General features: G+C 40.1%; 1 pseudogene; it reads right to left on the reverse strand.

The window, feature by feature from the left end:
- Positions 1-10,304: 10,304 nt before the first annotated feature.
- Positions 10,305-12,727, reverse strand: part of LOC101654338 — a 65,668-nt pseudogene continuing 63,245 nt past the window's right edge.

Below are 12,727 nucleotides of genomic sequence, written 5' to 3' on the forward strand. Positions count from 1 at the left end.
CATCTGCAAGGTCCCTTTTGTCCTGGAGGGCAACAAAGTCATAGGTTCTGTGTATAACCACAGAGACCTCTTTGGGGGCCATTATTCTACCTGCCAGGACTCATTCAGGTTCACTTTGGTCCTGGCATTTTCAGGCAAATTTTCAGGTAAAGCTTTTGTTTGTTTTCTTATGTGAGGACTCTGCTATGAATTCCCTTTTTACCCAGGGCAATTCTTTCTATGTTTACCCAGAGGACTTTCAATCAATCCATGATTGATGTTCCAAATTTGGAGGTTCAGTGGAGAGTTGTTTGAAGTGCACTTAATGTCAATCGCACTTTGAAGTGAGTATTCTTGGGAAGGGGGGACATAACTTTAAAAGAAGGAGAGGCACTAGGCAGATAGATCAAACTTAGAAAGGCAATAGAGATGTTTATGATACTGATGAGTCCAACCTGCAAGCTGCTACTGAACAGAAAAATTTTTGAGAGGAAAAAATATTTTTATTAGCTTTTTTTAATCCCAATGATTGGATAGAAGACACAGCCTCTTGTGACGGGTAGCTTTAGTTTGGATATACAAAAGGAACTTATTTAAGTTGCAAAGAATAGGAAAATACTGTGATATTAAAGTGATCTCTACATTATCATTTAAGGGCATGATCTCTCACAGGAAGTATAAATTTGGGGACAGAAATCTAAAAGAGCAGTTATTTTTCTTGCTGAAAGAGGTAGCATATACAGAGGGAGTTCATTGAGTTAGCTGGTAAGAATAGGATCTACCTTCATTTTGCACCAGTGGCAGTCTGATCATTTATGATAATGTAAACAGTTACTTAAATCAGAAGACATTGAGGCAGTCCAACACTGGAAAGGGAGCGGAGGCCTCTTTTTTCAATAACTGTCCCATTATTGCATTGACTGACCAAGCAATTAAGCAAGGATAACATAAATGTACAATTATATACATATTAGTATGGAGCCACGGTGGATTGGTGGTTTGCATGTTGAGCAGCTAACACAAGGTCAGCAGTTCAATCCCCCCAGTGGTTCTGTGGAAGAATGATGACACTTTCCACTGATGTAAAGTTTTACAACCTCAGAAACACAAAGGACAGTTCACCTGTGTCCTTTATAATTTGCTATCAGTTAGAATCAACTGGATGGTAGTGGATGTATCCATACATACATAATAGGTATCTATATGTTTACTTAACATTTCTTTTCACATAGCCCACAGCTTGATATGAGAACTTAAATATGCTTTGCTAAAATATAAGTACTTCCCAATGAGGAAGAAACACATTAAAACCTTTTGAAATGACATTAAAAACCTAAGTATGCTGTGGACTTACTGGTAAATAATCAGCACCCATAAAGTTTAATGGAAATTTATCTTCACATCACGTGCATATGAAACAGAGCTACTATGTGCAAGTTAGAATTAGGGAAATGGGTTGTCCAAGATTGACACATTTCTCGGGACGATAGGCGCATACTGAAAGCTGAAAACGTTCCTCGGCCTCCAGAGCCTGGCAGTTCAGGAGGAAAATCATGCATCAGACGTTGAAGGAAGGGGTGGATGAATTGCCTGTAAAATTTTGCCAGCTGCCAAAGGGACCCCAGTTGGATCTGTGTGGGGTCACTTGTTGAGCCTCACCAAGTCTCCCCTCAGGAATCCAGGACATTGCTAATGTGGAGGTCAGGAGAAAAGCAAAAATAAATGCCAGGATCTTTCTTAATTCAAGCCTGTCCTATATTTTCTAAGGTGCCCAGGTAGCATTCTGTATGCCACCCTACCGCTCATGTTTTCTTTTTTTCTTTTCTTTATTAGCAACTTGGCTCAATAACTTTACTGAGTTCCAAGAATGGTGAAAATGTTCCTTGCAGCCAAATTGTATTCTCTGGGAGAGGAGACCACAGGCAGGCAGGCTCCAGTTTATGAAAGGGCCATATTTTAAATGTTCCTTTGAATATAAATAACTTAGTACTTGGAATTTATTTTCTCATAGACACCATGCTGTATATGGAGAGTCATTTTCCTTGTAAATTTTCAAACAGCAATCAAATATATTGTCCTGCAACCCTGATCTCCATTTCACTTTTTGAATTGTAGCTATTTACAACTTTCCACTGTCACATAATGCATCTCTATTTTTCTTCTTTCGCATGGTTGCTAAGGTACAAAACCAAAACAACTCACTGCCATCCAGTCGATGCTGACTCATAGCGACCCTCCAGGACAGAGTAGAACTGCCCTCTGGGCATCTGAGGAGAAAGCTCCGTCTCTCTTCCCTGTGGAGGGGCTGATGGTTTGTGAACCGCTGACCTTGCAGTTAGCAACTCAACACGGAACCACCATGCCACCAGAGCCCCTGTCAAGTGTCTGAAAGTTTTCACCTGCCTTACTAATAAACTGCCATTGTCAAATAGGATGATCACAAGTATAAGAAATGAATCTGGCTATATTTATACCTCTACATTCAGAATCTCAATGAGCTCTGATAGCTTAGTTGGTTACAGGAGTTGGGCTGCTAATCACCAGGTCAGTAGTTTGAAACTACCAGCTGCTTCAAGGGAGAAAGATATGGCTTTCAGCTCCCGTAATGATTGACAGCCTTAGAAACCCACAGGGGCGCTCTCTGCTGGCCTATCGCCTGCATTGTATTTGCTCTGAACCAGGAACAAGGCAGTCATTCTTCCCAAAGAAGAAGGGAGACGCTAGTCTCAGAACTCTTTCTCTCATTCATTTCATAAACCAGGAAGGAGTTTCTACCTTGGGTATATCTTGTACTTGCTAAATTATATCTGCATTAAAAAGTCAGACAACTCAGAAAGGAGGGGAAAAATGAGGAGCTGATATCAAGGGCTCGAGTAGAAAGAAAGTTTTTGAAAAGGATGATGGAAACATAGGTACAAATGTGTTTGACACAATGGATGTATGGATTGTTATAAGAGCTGTAACAGCCCCTATAAAATGATTTTTTTATAAGTCAGACAACTCTGGTAATTCAGAAAATTTTGCTCACGTATTAGGCTTGAAAACAAGCAGAAAATGTTTTAGAAAATTGCCACACTGCCCTACTGGTTGTTCTAAAAATAAGTATACAGAAAGGATTAAAAAACATTTCCCCTCATATCTAATATTGTGATTTGTATACTTCCTATTTTCATCATCACTTTTTAAATTGGGCTTTTAAAAAAAGGAAACTGACACACGCCCGTGGTTAAATCTAATCTTAAAAGGCATTTATTGTTGTCAGGTGCCCTTGGGACAGTCTCAACTCATGGAGCCCCTCTGCACAACAAACTGAGATAGTGTCTGATTCAATGCCAGCTGCACAACGGTTGTTACATTTGAACCTATCATTGCAGCCCCTGCATCAATCCATGGAGTCTAAGGCCTTTTTTCCTTTCTGACCCTCTGCTTTACTTAGCATGATGTCCTTCTGCAAGGACAGGCCCCTCCTGAGAACACACCCAAAGTTTGTGAGATGCTGTCTGATCATCTTCTCTTCCAAAGAGCATGTTCACTGTTCTTCGTCCAAGATAAAATTTATTTTTCTTCCCGTAGTCCACAGTATATCCGCTATTGTTTGCTAACACTGTAATTGAGATGCACCAATTCTTCTCTGGTCTTCTTTATTCATTGCTTAGTGTTCACATGTTTATGAGGTCATTGAAAACATCATGGCTTGGGTCATTCAAAGAAAACAAGTGAAAAGTAAGTCCTTCTCGATAATAAAAACAAAACAAACCAACAACATCACCCTACTCCCTTAACGAAACCGCTACTAAGAATTTTCTACCACTCTTGATTTTTGTCATTGAAAGGAAGACCAAGAAATCACTAGTGTAGTAACTGAAAAGCAATAAAAATATTTTTCTCAATTATTGATACAATACTCCACATGACCCTTCCCTAGCTATGTATTAGAGGAAACAAATAAAAAATTTACCTAAATCAGTTTTGTTGGCTTAAATCCCTAATATGAACAACCTCTTTTATTATCTCAGATTATTTAATTAAAATCTCAACCAATGTTCTTGCCCTCAGCAATAGGACTTCATTAACACTAGAAACATCAGGATTTTTAAAGATACCATTGGAATAAAACACAAAACACAGGTAGGAGAAAATATTTGCAATGGATATATCTAATTAAAGACTTGTATCCAGAGTATATACTCTCAAGCCTAGATATTAAGAAAACAACAAGCCCAGTTTGAAAAATTGGCACATATAAACAGATCTGACAAATAGGCACAGTAGTCATTAGAAAAATGCAAAATTAAACCCTGGTCAGATACCACTGCACTTATTTCTACTAGGATGACAAACATTAAAGCAACTGACCATACAAGGCGTGTAGGAACTATAATTCTCATAAACTACTGCTGGGAATAAAAAAAAGAAACAATCACATTAGAAAACAATATGGCAGTTTCTTAAAAATTTAAGCATGTACTTATCTTATCCAACCAAGAGAAAGCCTATGTTCATACAAAAATTTTAATTGTCCTACATATTCAGACCAATATTAGTTGTAATTCATAGAAAGATAAAACAGAAATAGCCCAAATCAAAATAAGCAGTTGGTTCGTTAAACAACTAAATATACACCCAGAGGAGAATGGACTCCTAAATTAGGGTGCATAGTTCACTGGAATCTTCATCAGTGGTTAAAATGAATAGAAGGCACATTTATGGTTTGATTGAACAAACAAGCCAATGAATGGTGCATGGTAGGTGGTAAGTTACCCCAAAACATGAGAAGAGCTTAGAATCAACCACGTGATATTGGTTGAGAGCAGGAGAATCCGTATGAATCCATGGTTAGTTTAATGTAGACACAGAAAGGTAGAAATAGGGAAATATTTATAGACCTGTGTGTATACATGGATTTATAGATAATTATTCCCCAGAAGGGCTCACAAAGGAGCCTAGAAGCAAAGATAATCATTTACAAAAGTATACCCCATGTCAGGTATGTACCATGTTAAGATCATACTCCATACACCATGTCAATATCTAATACCATTCTCCAACAAAAATGAACCTTCGGGGCTACTCAGAGATGTATGGTTTTAATACTGGGAATAAAAGTATAAAATAAACCTAGAGACTTTATCTTATACTATCAGAGTGCTCAGAAGTGTTCAACACACAAGCCAATAGGGGCATGTCACAGGGGCCCAGAGCCAGCAGACAGAGCTTCTAATGGGCAAAGTGCAGCAATGCATAATCCATACATTGTTTATAACCTAAAGTAGGAAAACATACATGAGTAATGCTGAAGTAAATAAATGATTAAACAAAAAAGGAAGAGAAAATATTAAGATAGATAAGTGATTAAACAAATAAAAGGAAGAAACTATACTGAAGTAAATAAAGTGATTAAACAAAAAAAAGAAGAAGAAGAGACAAATCTCCTTTGAGATTTGAAGGGGAAAAAATCCAGATAGTTTAAGTTGTTAAATTTAAGAATAAAAACAAGCTTTAAGCATTAAGTCAACCTTTTAAGTGTGGTATAAACTTAGTGACTAGCTCCCGGAGTGTACAGGACAGAAACGGGACAAGCATTAACTATGCACACAGTGGGGAACCTGGCAAACATTGTGTCAGTCAGATGAGCAGGTTAGCCTTCTCAGTGACAAACACTGCTCATAACAGTGTCCCCTAGATAGGGTTCCAGGGGGATGGCATTTCACCCCTGTCATCTCCCTCAGAGAATGTGCACCCTCCACCTCACAAGGAGAAAACAGGCCAACCCAATCTGAGGGAAGTTGCACCAAACAGCTGCCCAGTATCCTCAAAGCTGTCAAGTAATCAAAAACAAAACATTTGCGAAAGGGTCACAGCCAAGGGGAATCTAAATGAAATGTGGTATCTTGGATTGGGTCCTGGAAAAAGGCATTAGAGGAAAACTAATGACATCTTCATAATGAATGGAGTTTAGTAAAAATAAGAAAATTGCGAAGTCAAAGCAACAAACTTTTGATATAGGAAACAACATGAGCAAATTGAAGTGCGTGCTATGTGATATGGGATATGGGATCAAACCCAAGGAGGTACATGCTATTCCAACACAAACAAGGGGAAAGGGGGGAAGGGAGAGGAGTAAAGGGGGGAGAGAGGATGCACGGGGTGGGGGCGGTGGGGAAGCAGGGCACTAACCCACCCGGGGGAGAGTATTGTTAAGTCTTCACAGAATTGGGAGTGTGCATGCAGTCTCCACCACGGCATAGCAAACCTTGAGGGCAACTTAACCACGTGGAGAAATGCAGAAAAGATGGGGCTATAGGGCTGGCCCCAATCAGGGTCAAACTGACCCCCTCCTTAGACGCATGCCCAACAGAGGGCAACATTAAACCTACATGTTGGGGAGAGGGACTGGCGTGCCACACCCACAGGGAAGCAAACCAAGAAGGGAAAAGAGAAGGGGGTGGTCTAGACCCCATAGAGGCACACCCAGCCTGGAGGATGACATTCCTGCATGGAGCTGCTAAGGCACAGGGAGAACTGTAGGGCCGACAATAGCTCAAGACATGGTGTCCCCTCCCTGGAGCACACCACAACAGAGGACATTACCGGGGACACTCGGCAGGGAGTTAGTCCAGTCTGAATGCCCCGCAGAAAGGCAAACCAAGCAGGGGACCTAACAGAACAGCAACGGGAGCAAAGAAAAGACATAAGGCCCCTGAAGAGTCCCCAAAGTTGACTTCAGGCTAGGAGGGCCAGCTCCCAGAATCCCTCCAAGACCAGTGGGAAAACAGTGATGAAGGTCAGTGGACAGACGTGGAATTCTGCATATATATTTTTTCTCTTTCTTTTTTCAAGCTTCTGTTTTCTGTTTGTTTTGTCTCTGTTATTGTTGGGTTGTCTACTTATATAAGATAGGCATGGGAAGAAGCTTGAGGAAAAAGCAACTGACCTGGAGAGACTGGGAGAGGAGGGAGAGGGGGAAGGGAGCAGTGAGCAAACAATGCCATAGACAGGGAAAAACTAGGGAATTAAAATCAACAACGACAGCAATCCAGCTGAGAGGCATTACTAAGAGGTGTGCGTGATGATGGGGCAGGAAGAAGGTGAAACGAAACAGGAGCAATCTAGGAAGCAGAGATATGGATAGAGGTATAAGCATAGGTGTGTACATATGTTAATACATTAATTCATAAAAATAGAGAGATATTGGCCCATGTAGCTATATTTGTATGGCAATACACTGAAGTTGTGGACAAACTTCAGGCCTCTGTTCATGCCCTCCCTCAATGCAAAAACACTTTGTTTTAACAACCTGGCATTCTGTGATGCTCACCCTCCTGGCACAATCGCTGAATACAAAATAGGTGCATAGGCAAATGAGGTGAAGAAAGCAGATGGTGCCCGGCTATCAAAAGATATAGTGTCTGGAATCTTAAAGGCTGAAAATTAAACAAGTGGTCATCTAGAAGAGAGGCAACAAGTCCACATGGAAGACGCACACCAGCCTGTGTGATCACGAGGTGCGCCAGGACCAGATAACAGGCATCAGTAGACACCAAACAAACAAAAAAACATTTTGTTGAGAACAGGGGGTGGGGGTGTGTGTGTCAGAACAGAGACTCAAAGCCCATCTGTAGATAATGGGAGATCCCCTCACAAAGGGGACACAGGGAAGGGAGGATTCAAACAGGGTGCAGAAAAAGCACAGATGAAACACATAATATTCCTTTGGTTCCTTGAGGCTTCCTCACCACCCACTCTCATGACCCTGGTACTGCCTTTCACTGCACGCTAGACTGGAGCATGTACACAGGTACAGATAAGACATATGAGCTTAACACACACAGAATCCAGGAACAGGAATGGGAGTAGTGATACCAGGAGGGTAAGGGGAATGTGGGGAGAGGATTGACACTATGATTGACACATAACCATACCCTTCCCCCGCCCAGGGGGACAAACAACAGAAACATGGGGGAAGGGAGATGGTGGTTGGTGTAAGATATGAAATTAATAATTATTTATAATTTATCAAGGGGCCAGGAGAGTGTAGGGAGGGGGAGGAAGAAGAGCTGACACCAAGAGCTCAATGGAAAATAAATGTCTAGAAAATAATAATGGCAACATATGTACAAATGTGCTTGATACAATTGATGTATGGATTGTTACAAGAGCTGTAAGAGCCCTCAATAAAACGTTTATTTTAAAAAACTCACAAAACTGTTTTTAAAAATGTTATGCTAAGTGAAAGAAGTGAGACACCCCAAAGTATACACTGAAGGATTTCATATTACACGAATTCTTGAAAGTAGAAAATTAATAGGACATTAAAGCAGGGGGAAGAAGGTGACAAAGAAGACAGGTGAAACAGAAAGAATGGTGGTTGCAGGGGACCAGAGATGGGGAGAGAGGATAGATTGTGGAGGGGAACGGTCTTCATTTTGAATATGATTGTGGTTACCAGATGCATTCATTCGGTATAATTGTTGATAGTATGATATGTCGATTATGTCACAATGATGATAACTTTATAAGATATCTTCCCTCCCAATTCTCTTCAGCGTGTAGTCAGGAGCACAGACCCCTCCAACGTGGATACCAATACAACTTTGTAAGCATTCTGACAGAAAGAATGTGACATTTCACTCTGGTCCTGAGGACAGTTGCTGAGTTGCTGACACGGTTGTGGGACACAGGGTTTCAGGGAATTCTTCCCAGAGTCTTGAAAGGAATTTTACTCTTCAGCCTTTTTGGATGTTTTATGGGTGGTCATCTTGTTTGTTCTCAAGAGACATTCCATTCTCTGAACATAGCAAGCACGGGGAACTCAGATTTGTTTCTCTCTGTGTGTGTGTGTGTGTGTTTTGTTTTTCTGATAAAAGACAATAATTCAACAGACTAGGAGATACCTGGTATTTGACCTTATTTTACATATCCTCAGTCAGATTAAAAGAGGAATCATAATTCAGCTCATGGCATTATTAAAGAAGTGGGACTTTAAGGATGTGGTAAAAACAAAACAAAACAATAGCCCTGTACAGGAAGGGAAAGTTGCTCTTTCAAGTTCATGTAAATAGAGTTTGGCTTGCTATAAAACTTTTAAGTTTACCCGTTTTTCAAATGCTCATTCAGCCGCAAGGATATTCTTTCTTGGAATATTCTGTGAGTTTTCTTTTTCTTCCCTTCCTACTACCTTCACCCACCCTATCACAGCTGGTTTCAATGAATGCTTTGAAAGTTAGCAGATGACTCCCAACTGAAATGTCCAGCCTTGATCTTGGACCTTTCTTCCCTGATGTTTTGTGTCCTCTTACTGCCTTTTTCCAGTAAGAATAAAACTATTTGCTTTCCTCATACACATAAAAACGGCCTCTTATTTTTGCCAAAGATACAGGCATCCCTGTAGTTCCCCAGGCTCACAATATTGGAATCACTTTTTAATCCCTTCTCCCACTTGATCTCATGTCCAATTCATCACCAAGTCTTTCCAAATCCCTCTTACCCAAATCTGAGCTCATATTACCTCATATCTGCACTCTTCAAGTGACCTTCCTTCTCTTTGCTCCATCCATTCTCTATTCCAGAGACAGCCTGTATACGAACCAAACCCGTTGCTATTGAGTCCGTTGTGAGTATTAGACTAGAAGTGCACTTCATAGCGTCATCTTAGCGGTAGGCTTTATGGACACAGATCTCCAGGCTTCTCTTAAGGGACCCACTGGGGGGTTCACATTGCCAACCTTTCACTTGAAGTTGACTGCAAACCGCGTGTGCCACCCAGGGACCTGTACACAGCGGCTATAAAAACTGAAAGCCCAGACAGTTGTTCCCAGTTGATTCTGACTCATGGGTGTGAATAGAACTCCACTCCACAGCGTTTCAAGGCTGTGAGCTTTCAGAATTTGAACAACGGTCTTTTTCCCAAGGACTCTCAGGGTGCATCAAACCATGAACCATCTGGTTAGTATTCAGCAGTATACCAGTTACACCACCCCTGCCCTCCTCAAAACGGCCGTACACCAATAAGATCAACTCTTGCCATCACGTCAATTCTGATTCATTGGGACCTGGTGTGTTACAGAATAGAACTGCTCCATGGGGTTTTCAGGACTGTAAGCTTCACAGAGGCAGTCTTTCAGGTATTTCTTCTGCAGGACAATGGGGTGAGTTCAAGGCCTTTCTTCCGCGGAACCCTTCAGTTAGTGGAAGAGCACACTTTGAAAGCAGTACAAGGCAGTTTCCAGTTTATGAAGGAGATCTCTTCCTAAGTGTGTCTTTAAGTTTAAGTTAGTCTTTGAGGCAAACTTGTTACCACAGGTATATAAGGTCCTTCTTTAGCCTTACTTTACGGCCTCAAAGTAAGAGCCTCCAAGTTTTTTAATGATTAAAACGCTGCACGTGGTGCAAATGATGGTGACTGTGATGGGCAGTTTGCTGCGAGTAGAAGTTGCCACAGTCACTTCTAAGTGAGAGAGAATTTACATAACATTAAAGGATGAGTATGAAAGACTGTCGATGCATTTAAATTTGGCTGGTGAAGAATATTGAACGAACCATGGACCAACGAAAGGACAAACAAATGTGTCTTGGAAGAAGTATAGTCAGAGGGCCACATTTTGGACATGTCGTCAGGAGAGAGCAGTCCCTGGAGAAGGGTGTCATGCTTTGAAAGGTAGAGGTGTAGGAAAAAGAAGGCTCTCGTGGAGATGGGTTGACAGAGTGGCTGCAACCACGGCTCAAACAAAGATCAATTGTGAGGATGGACCAATAACCTGACAGTGTTTCTCGTTGCTATGCAGGGTCGCTAGGAGTTGGAACCAACTCCATGGAATATAAGAACATGAATGGCTGTAAATCAGACATTCATACCTGGAGACTGCCTAGATGATTTTTACTAAAATTTCTTTCTGTACAAGAACCTCCACTTCTCAATATCTGTTGTAATAAATCGAAACTTCAGCATCTAGCATGCAATACCTATATCAACCGCTATTTTGTATATTTCACATCCGTCCCTAAAATTTCTTTGCTTTCTTTGCTTCCCCCCCCGCCCCCGCTATTTTCCTTTGTGTAATGATCATATTTAATCCTCACAATAATGCTATAAGATAGACATGACTAACATTCATTACAGGAAGAACAATATCTCTAGAACTGAATGTGGTGATCATTGTACAACTGTTGTCTACATGCTTGAATTATTGAATTGTATGATATGTGGATGAAGGGCTTATAAAACTGTTTTTTTGAAAAGGAGACACTTCTTACACCTTTATTGGAAAGATGAAGAGTCAGAGATTTAAAAAGTCAAAGTAACTTGCCAAGGGTTACTCAGCTTTGAAGTAGCAAACTACTGGTTTATTCCAAATCATTCTGAGGTCTAAGTTAGTACTCGTAACTCTTGTACGACATCGTTCCCACATCATGGATGTGCTGCTGCCGGTGCCACTTCGATCTAGACTCACCCTTCTTTCCGTCTAGTCCCACTTCATGAGCTACATCCTCTAGGCTACCTTGAACCCCAATAGCCGCCAGCTGTGGACTATTCCTCTTTATAAAGACCCTGTCGGGCCCTGTGTTTTCTTGATCAGTGATCTGAGAAATTACGACTTTGAAAATAACATCTGTCCTTCACAACCTGTATGTCTAGCAACGTGCCTGGTATTTAGAAGGTCATCCGTAACTATCCATCGAATTCTTCTAGGAATCCCTGGGTTGTTTAATTTTGAGTACATTCAGTAATTAGTATAATTCTAGCACACAGTAAACAATCAGTAAATTTAAACTGCCCATTTGCTTCAAAAAATTATCTGATCATGCTCCTTGTATTTGAAATATGCAAAGGCATATAGGTGCCATTTTATGGCAAAAACATCTATAATTTACCATTTGGGTTCTTAAGACTTTCCATTTCAGTTGATGAAAATGCATTGGTTAGGAATTGATTGTGCAAAAAAAAAACCACTCAGAAAGTGGATTAATTTTCCCTTGGAAAGAACAAATGTTAATTCACATCTTATAATAGATTAAAATAAAATAGAATTGAAATTAGATTAAAAATTAGTTGAATATATAGCAATGGATGCTAATTTTACATATGTGAGTGTTGTTCTTTTAAGGCCCAACATGATGATCATTATTGTTACCTGTAAGGGTAGATGCCTGAGTAACAACAAAAAATATTTATATATAAACAATAAAAATCCAGAAATGATAGCTTGCCTTATGTAGCATTCTGCTGTTCTCAAAATGATTTCATAAGCATTTCTTTTTCTATCCTTAATACAACATGAGCCAGGACAGTTATTATTCCTATTTTAGCTAAGATGTTATTTAAACACTATGAGATTATTTTCCCAAAGTGGTGGGCCGATAAGTAATACATCTGGGACTAGGATTCTGGATTTCTAAATCCCTGTCCAATATTCTGACATATTTGAATGTTGTTGCTCTTACACTTAATAATTCATTTTCAATTGCTTGCTTTGGGATCTGGGAGTATATTTGCTAAACAGTGCTACCACCTGCTGGTAAGTTTTCCAGTAATTCACATGAGTGCAAATCATGAAATAGTGAAAAGATAAAAAGGAAAGCTAACCAAATTAATTTATTATTACAACTACATTTATCAGCTACCTTCTATGATTGTCCATCCTTATTATGCTTCTTTGAAGTTAAGCAAATAGTAGGCACTAACTTTGCAAGGTTAGTGTCTTCTCAAGAACTCGTCAATCATTCACTTTCTAGAATGTGTATACTTGTC

This window comes from Echinops telfairi, unplaced genomic scaffold, assembly GCF_000313985.2.
Source record: "Echinops telfairi isolate 266 unplaced genomic scaffold, ASM31398v2 ScPeMD7_7469;HRSCAF=8507_1, whole genome shotgun sequence".
Taxonomy (NCBI): Eukaryota; Metazoa; Chordata; class Mammalia; order Afrosoricida; family Tenrecidae; genus Echinops; species Echinops telfairi.